Below are 9,231 nucleotides of genomic sequence, written 5' to 3'. Positions count from 1 at the left end.
ATCATCACATAATCAGGGCTGGTGTCCTTAGCAGCAGCATTGTTATAGGAATGCTGAGCAATCTTTTGTTTATCGTTAAAACCGTGGTTTTTAACAACAAATAATTCAATATGCAATTTCTCTTGACAGCTGCCTCGTTGACCTGTCCTGTGACTACACACCGTGGTAGGGCGGATTAGTGGTTTAACTTCACAGTGTAGTTACCCCGGCTCTGCTCTCATTGGCCAGCTATAACAACACAGTTTTGGATAACATAGCAGGACATGCTACCATTTCTGGACCATCTTAATATCCTGAGTTGAGCTCCTCAGGTATTGTTCAGCTGTAATGCACATGCTTAGCGTTTTGTGAGTATATGTTAATGTCTTTTCTTTTTGAGGGTGAAATGAATGGACTGGCTACTCAACATCTGCTGGTGCTGTATGTTATCATTCTGTATGTCAGACTGCTGTATTTCCTGTCCAGCCTGATTATTTATGCTACTGAATCTGGGATTACTTTTTGCTTTGTAGGGACTCAGGGGCAGATTTGTTATAGCAGATATAATAGTGCCGCTTTAACAGCTCTTGCTTCGTCTCATTATCATGGAGAAGCAGGAGCGGGCACCGACACGATCTATTGAGTACATGTTTGCCAAAGCAGGGGAGCACTAAAAACAGACATATATTGCGTCAGTTGATAGCCTAAACTCCGGCTGTTGTCCCCCTCAGCTGATAGTGTGTCAGTTACCACTGATGCGCTGTCTGCATGTTCATGGCTGGCTAGACTGCGCATGTGAGGGATCTTGCTACTCACATGAGATGCCAGCGCAGCTCAGATCAAGCAGCATGGACAGCTATGTCCCTGCTTAGTGGCTTTGGGCATCAACATCCACAGCTGTCGAAGTGTATAGCTACAGCTGGCGGAATGGTCAACGATGCTGTACGTTCAAAAATAATGCAGGAGACGGGTGCAATTCAATGACTGTACTTGCACATAATCCAGAAACTGGTGATAATCATTGCAAAACAAAAAGCCAGCATCAAACCCTGATGTGATTAAAAGGTGTAGCCACAGGCGGCAGATGTATTATATAGATGTAGACGGCAGAATTGTTCGCACTGCTGTCCGTTCATAAATCTTGCAGGAGTAACGAAATGTCAATGGTGATTTATGCCTCCAGACCTGCACTTCTAGCAAAATACTATCTGGCCAGTTGGATGTCATAGATTTGGTGAAGCAATAATGTCTGTCATAAAACTTGGATATAGCGTAATTTACCTTAAACATTATTTGTAAAATGAACTTTTTTATTTCATTTAAAAATATATATGTTAAAAATTTAAATATTGAATAGACTATATTTCCACAGAACAGGCTCATACCCACAGGCGGATAATTTCTGCAAGGGATTGTTACCCCTTAGATACAATGTTGGGTTATTACCTGTTTTAGTAATACCTCAGATTTGATACACTCTGTTAACTGTGGTAGAATTATATGTATCGATCTGAAAGAGATATCTAGTTACCTTCTGCTCTATAACAGACGGTCTGTGTTTCTGACTAAGTGGATCCTAGCAAATCCTAACAGATATCACCCCAACTTAGCAACACAAAGGCGACCTTTCTAACCCACTACTTTCTCTCTTGCTCAGGACAAACGATATAATACCTACAGGCGGATAAATTCTGCTGGGGAACTATCACCCCCTGGGCAGAGGGTGGGGTTACAGTTGTCTTGTCTTTTCTCATAGGCTCATTTTGAGAACTATCTCTAGAGCTATTCGTATCTTAGACTAATATATACCCATCGTTTTGAGCCTAGACATACTGTGTTGCTGAACCAGGGGATTTTATGCCCACGGGGCACGAATAAGTCAGCGTGACTCTATATATATGTTATATGTTTGTGTGTGAGCGCCTAAAAAACGTTCTTGTCTAGTGTTTATTTTAATAAAATTGAATAAAAGCTAATTTTTAACTAATACCAGACTCTGGGTTGAACTGATCCACCCCACCCCTTCAAGTGTTACTAGCACTCATACCAGCCTACCTCATTCCAGTGACACTGGCTCCACGGTATTCCTACTTACATCATCTCATATAACTTGTGTCACTACGCACAACTTACTGACAATATCTTACGATATATTCCTATCGATTTTCCTGTAAGATTACAGTATTGTAATCACAACTAAAGAGTGCCCCAGACAAAGGGGTTTATTCTAGTTCATTCTTTCTGACAAAATCCTTCTTAGATGGACAAAACCATGTGCACTGCAGGGGGGCAGATGTAACATGTGCAGAGAGAATTAGATTTGGGTGAGTTTTTTTGTTTCTGTGCAGGGAAAATACTGACTGCATGATTTTACACTGCAATATAGATCTCACTTTGAAGAAAAACCCCACCCAAATCTAATTCTCTCTGCACAAGTTACATCTGCCCCACCCGCAGTGCACATGGTTTTGTCCATCTAAGAAGGATTTTGTCAGAAAGAATGAACTAGAATAACCCCCAAAGAGAGAGTCTTTTCCTTTCTTTTCTTGCATATATTTTTTTTATGAAAAGAAATTTAAAATTTCCAAAAATGAACAATATCATTTAAAATTATTGACTTTTTTTTTTTCTCCAATTTTAGATTCTCAATTAACAGAATTTGTCTAATCTAGTCTGAGTTGAACTGTCACTCTACTTAATTGGTTGGATCCTTGCCGAAATCTTCACTATTTTATTTACTAAAATGTAAGTGTCATTATTTTTTCCTGATTGTTAATGAATGAACTAATGTTTAAATGTGTTTGAAACTATTAAATATTTTTTTGCATTTTTATTGAAAAAAGTCTGTGATAGGTCTACAGATGGGTCTGTTCCCATCTTGGCAGGGGATGGCGCTGGCGTCGCCAGCCGCCATCCCCCGCCAGCGCCATGGCGATCGTGAGAAGGGGACGCGCGCGCACGAGAGGCGCGCGCGCCCTCTTCCGACGGCGCTTCCATACGTTTCCCCGGGTCCCCGCCGGCTTGCCGGCGGTAACCCGGGGTACCCGCCGCCTGCCCGCATCCCCCCTAACCCCGTCCGTCTCCCTGAGGCGGAGACGGACAGGGTTTCCGCCACGCTAGCGACGGAGACTGAGACGCGCGTGCGCGTGAGACGCACGTGCGTCTCAGTCTCCTCGCTGGCGAGGCTGCTGGCGGGTCGCCAGCGCGTACGTTCTGGCGACCCGCCAGCAAGGATGTGCATAGGCACATACTGTATGTTGGAATATGAGAAGGCATGGAATATTTTTCACTAATGGTTTGGTTTGTGTGTGCAACATAGGAGAATATTTATTACTCAGCGATCAAGGTAAAAATGGGCTATCTCCGGGCCCTATGCCAGGGGAAAGTGCTTCCCCTGATGTATGGCACTGACGCAGACCGGTGGCGGTGTCGGGCTGGAGTCATATTGCAGTGGCGACGCGGGCAAACGTTATAGGCAGATGTATTAACCCCCTCAAAGCCGATAAGGAGAGCCGTTATCCCCAGCGTGAACGGCTCTCCTTATCGGCTCCCTCGCCACCCCGCACATGCGCACTCGCCCCCCCCCCCCCCCCCGGCCGGCTTTCTGGGCATGCGTGAGATCTCGCTAAAACCGATCTCTAGCGCAGCCCAAGCCAGACGCAGGGCTAGCGTTGTCCCCATAGTGGGGTATAGGACAATGCTAGCCCTGAGCTGGCGAAGCGGCCGGGGCGATTTAACACCTTGAAGGCTGTTAATACATCGCTCCGGCCGCTAATCCCTGGGGGGGGGGGATTGCAGGGGACAGCCCCGCCGAGTTACGCGCTGTCACTGCGCACGTTAGGTGCGCTAGTAATACATTAGGATAAACATAACCCCCCCAGTTAACCAGCGTTAAGTGCATTTTTGCACTTAACGCTGGTTGATACATCTGCCTCTGTCTCCAGGAGGGACAATGTATGTGGTGCAGTTAGAGCTCCTCCTCTACGTTTGGAAAATTCTAAAAAAACTTGTTGCTGTCCACCCTTGCAAATTCTAACTAACAATGTTATGCTGGAATTGTTTCAGTTGCACAATAAGTGTCACTTTAATAAATCTAAATGTTGGTATCCAACTTGCAGCAACGTCTATGTGAAAGGTATATTCCATTATTAAATCTTATATTAAATATTGCATGTATAGTTTATTTGTGTAAACTATAAATATGTTTGTTAAATTTTTAAATTTTTAAATTTTAATCATAATAAATGTCAATCATTCCAAAGTGACGATAATGGACCTGCGGGATGCACACCTTTTTATCAATCTCATTTGATTGGCTTTCCAAATGAATTCAGTTGGTGAGTTTTATTTGAATCTCATTTTATGTCAATACAAAAGTTATTTAATTTGTAAATTTGATATGTTGATTTTTTGCTTTGACCAATTATTGATAGATTGAAAACTATATGTATTTACTAAATGATATCGAAAAAAACATTCTTAATTTTTTGCAAGCCAAAGGCGCTCGTTAAAAATTTTGGCCATTTTTTTTGGGGGGGGGGGGGGGGGGGGGGGGAAGTGGTGTGGTCACATAGTAGTACACATTACAGCACACACCGTAATGCCCATTTTATGCTGGTTGCCACAGGGGAGGGGGCGTTTTCTGCTGGTTGCCCCATGAGGCGGGGGGGGGGTTATTTTTGCTTGTTGCCATGGAGAGGGGTGGGGGGGGTGTGTCATTGATCAAGGGCTGGAAAACATGCCGACATGCTGCTCGGCACAGTAGGTGAGTGGGCTATCAGCGTGGCGGGAGACTGGATGTGGCTGGAATATTTGATGCGCTGCTCTGAGTTGCTTTAGCCACATCCAGTCCCCCGCCACCCTGACAGCCCGCTCACCTACTCTGCTGAGAGCGGCTGTTAAAGCCGCATCCCATCATGTTCTCACCGCTCTCAGCAGCCGAATGAACTTACATGGCGGGGGAGGCCGAAGGACGTGGTCACAGTCGTGAATTAAACTGTAACCTGCTCTCAAAATGCATGGCGCGCGGCTTTAGGGTGTGCAGCGGCAGCAACCTGTAAAACCTACAGTCACAGTGATAGGCTGCCGGGCGGCCACTGTTCAATGATTGGGTCCCGGCGGCCGCTGCATTGAATGGCTACCAGCGGCGGGTCATAGGTTTAGTACAGCGCGTCCTCGGGGACCCCTTTAGTTTTGAAAACTGTGTCCCCGGTGACCGTTTTAGGGTAAAATACGCGATATAGTGCGTTTTTGCGTACCCTGCCCACTTATTTTGAACTTTAATCTTCATATAAAAAAAAAAAAAAATTGCATAATTAATTAATATAGAGTTTCAAATGAACATGTGATTGTTGTTGTTTTTAAAACGAATTATTTTTTAATTTAACTAGATATGTTGGAGGACCCGACAACATCCAGTGATGTTCTTTTTCAATCAACAATGCGAATATTGATGTTGGTGGAGAAAAGCCAAAGAAGAAACGTAGAAAACTGAAAGAAAATGATGAAAGGATACGCTCTAAGAAATTTTCCGACGAAGAAAATGAAACTTTAATAGATTGTGTGCTTTCAAATTACAATAAATTATTTGGTCGTCCGGGTGGCTTGAATTACCCAATAGAATCCAAAGAGAAGATATGGAGAGATATTGCGAAAAATGTCAGTGCACTAGGAAATTGCGTACGTACAACAATTTTGTGTAGAAAGCGCTACAATGACTGCAAGTAATATCTCCCCAGCACTATGCCTCCTGCCCCACACCACCGCCGGTCTGCACAGGTGTCATAGATTAGGGTAAGCACTATCCCCTGGCAAAATGCAAGGGGATGGCGCATATTCCCTTGATTGCTGAGTAATAAATATACCCCAGAGTTTCTTTTTTACATGGTGCATTTTTTTAATGTTGATAATGTTTGTGCTTTTATTATGGAATTTTTTAGTAAAAATTCAATTTTAAATATTAATTTCAATCATTATCATTTTTAAAATTTAATCTATCCACAATGGCTATTATCTTTGTGAAGAGTTTAACAGCTATATAGATTATAGCCATTGTGGATAGATTAAATTTTAAAAATGATAATGATTGAAATTAATATTTAAAATTGAATTTTTACTAAAATAAAATACCAAGTTAAAGATAATATATATACAAAGACTAATGCTTTACACCAGCCGCTATAGCGGGGTAACACTAACTCCTTCCTTCGGCAATGTCCCTCCTTGAGACAGAGCATCAGAAAATACTGATGCGTTGTCAACAACAACCCCCCTCCCCAAACCCCACCTTACCCCCACAGGGGATTGCACATGCTCAAGATCTCACTATGCTTGCATGGAGGTAAGAACTAGATTAGCTCTGGTTATAATCGTACATGGAATATTCAATATTTACATTAAATATATTGAGATTAAGAATTATTTCAGATAATATCATCAAAAAGGATAAATTACTGAGTAATAAAGGTAGAGCCAATTCATAATTTCCGGTAACCAAATTGAAACAATGATAACTGTGTAATATTTTAGCAACATCATCTGTTGCTTGTTTGTGGCAGAATCCTTTTGGGCGGGGTTTTTATTTTAGATAAGGTTGAAAATCATAGGTACGGACTGCTAGCCTCAGTAATTATTAGAGGTGGTAGTAGTTTAGGTGAATTGATGCCTGTGTGTGTATTCTCAAGATTTTCAATCTTATTAAAGTATTGATGAGGGGCCTGACACGTGGGTTTGGTTTTAGCCGGGTTTTTCCAAATTTGCTTTTATGTCACATGCACCACAATAGTTTCCGAATTTGAAAATAAGTACAGTCATTGTTTTTTTTTTTTTATTAACACTGTTTCCATATTCTCTGCAAGTCGATATATTATATACGTTTTTTAATATTCAGGATTAATATAGTCGAATTTACTTAATATTACTTGAATACAGGTCGAGTATCCCGTATCCGAGTATCCGTTATCCGAATTATTCCGAAATACGGACATTCCAGAAAGTGAAAAAAAATTTTTTTTTTGCTAAAAACTCACTGGGGACATTTGTAACAGCATCACTGGGGACATGATATGTAACTGGCACTATATATGTGCAAGAAAATGATTGCTTGGCATTCAAATTCAGTGCTGAGATAGTACACACATTTTGTTTCACGTTTTGAAACCTTGTTTTTTGAACAATTAAAATATATTTGTGTGTATTTTATGTGGTAATAAAATATATTTGTGTGTATATTATGTGTTTATACAGCATACATGCAAGATACTTCAAAATACATCATTGAAATATTAAAATATTCCGAAATACGGAATAATCCGTTATCCAAAATTCTCCTGGTCCCGAGCATTTTGGATACGGGATACTCAACCTGTATTTGAGTTTTTTATTTTTGAAAGTGATTTCTTTGTTTTAGGTATTTAAATTTATAGAAAAAAAAATTAAATGATTTTGAAACTATTGATTTTATTAATATTATTGTTTGTCATTTTTTGAACAGATAATTGGGAAAATGAGGATACCTTAAATGTGGAAGAAACTATTGCAAAAAGCTATACTACTTTAAGTAGAATGATCAGGGCCGGTGCAAGGCACCGGAGCGCCCCAGGCGAGTCGGGGTGGGGGCGCCCCAGTGGTACTTGTTTCCTACCACGGCCACAATCGCGGGCATCGTGTACCTTAAAGTTAAGGTACACGATGCCCGCGATGGACCCGATTTCCTTTGAAATCAGGTCCATTTAGCCGTCAAAGCCTAAATCGCGGGCATCGCGTCGGTCGCGGCCATTAACATGGCCCCAGACGCGACCGACGCGATGCCCGCGATTTCCCCATAGGCTTCAATGTTAAAATAATTTTTAACATTAAAATCGGGAGCATCGCGTCGGTCTTGTGCCATTATAATGGCACAAGATGAGATGGACTTGATTAAGTCCATCTCACATAGGAAACAATGTGAAATGGGCCAATATGACCCATTTCACATTGTATATGGCCCCGTTGTCACCCCACGATTGACGCGAACCCGAAGCGTGGCGAGCGCAGCGAGCCCGCGAGGGGCGGCGGTGCGCGTCCTCCGACCTTTTCATTCCCCTACTATCCACGTCGGCGTGGAGTTGAGAATATAAAGTGTGGCGAGCGCAGCGAGCCCCGCGAGGGGACGCGTATACCTGTGAAGTAATACGCGTCCCCTCGCGGGGCTCGCTGCACTCGCCACGCTTCGTGCTCGGTGGCTCGCTGCGCTCGCCACACTTTATATTCTCAACTCCACGCCGACGTGGATAGTAGGGGAATGAAAAGGTCGGAGGATGCGCACCGCCGCCCCTCACGGGCTCGCTGCGCTCGCCACGCTTCGGGTTCACGTCAATCGTAGGGTGGCGTTGAGGGTGTAAAATTGGGGGTGTAGGGAATATTTTACATTGAATGTAATGTAAAATCGGGTCCCAGGGACCCTATTCACATTTCATTCAATTAAAAAATCGCGTCGATCGTGTTGGTCGCATCGCATGCGATTTGGTCACATTCGATGCGACCAACGTGATTTTTCCGACACGACCACCCCGATGGAAATCGGGGTGGCCGTGCTAGGAAACAAGTACCTTTTAAATTGACTATGCTTGGCATTTAACAAAGTTATTTCTTTATATATAAAAAATATATATATAGAAATAACTTTGGAAGTATGTTGTATCTGAAAATTCAGTATTTGTACTCTACTGTTGGTAAGAATTTGAGAGTTATGTATATTATTTCAAATTTTAAAAAACTCCAATTTTGTTTATAAACAAATATCTTGTAATTAATTGAAGCTCATATCGGTAGTTAATATTTCAATATATTGTGAGGTTCACTTTAAATCAGTCCATGATGGACGCTGTTCTGAGAGTTTGAAAAGTGCTACTCCAGTTTACTCTCCGATGTTATTATTGATTTGCACTATAGGCCTTTACCATTTTAACACTGTATTTATTTTTTGTAAAGTAAATATTTGTAGACTTTAAAAATATTTATTTAAGCCTACGTTATATCTATTGGTGAATGACTATTGCCACGCTCATAGAAGCCTTGAACTCATCAGCATATTCGAATTCTATTTAAAAGGATAAAAATCCTTAAAGTTGTCAAATGTCATTAGAAACTCCATTTAGAAATAAATGGTGTTCAGATCAAGAATGAAAGATTGATTGAATACCTTTATATAGTCTAAATATCCATTGCTATTTAACTATAAATATATTTTTTTTATTAAAGAAAATGTCTTAA

At 41.6% G+C, this 9,231-nt stretch overlaps 1 long non-coding RNA gene across 1 annotated transcript; it reads left to right on the top strand.

Annotated features, from left to right (window-relative positions):
• Positions 1–2,618: 2,618 nt before the first annotated feature.
• LOC146019422 (uncharacterized) lies at positions 2,619–5,888 on the top strand. The gene is made up of 3 exons (XR_014450537.1): positions 2,619–2,724; positions 4,242–4,316; positions 5,370–5,888. It is a non-coding gene; the product is annotated as an uncharacterized LOC146019422 (long non-coding RNA).
• Positions 5,889–9,231: the final 3,343 nt, after the last annotated feature.

Source organism: Crinia signifera, chromosome 7, assembly GCF_055691185.1.
Source record: "Crinia signifera chromosome 7, ASM5569118v1, whole genome shotgun sequence".
NCBI lineage: Eukaryota > Metazoa > Chordata > Amphibia > Anura > Myobatrachidae > Crinia > Crinia signifera.
This window is presented reverse-complemented; position numbering and strand designations above follow the sequence as displayed.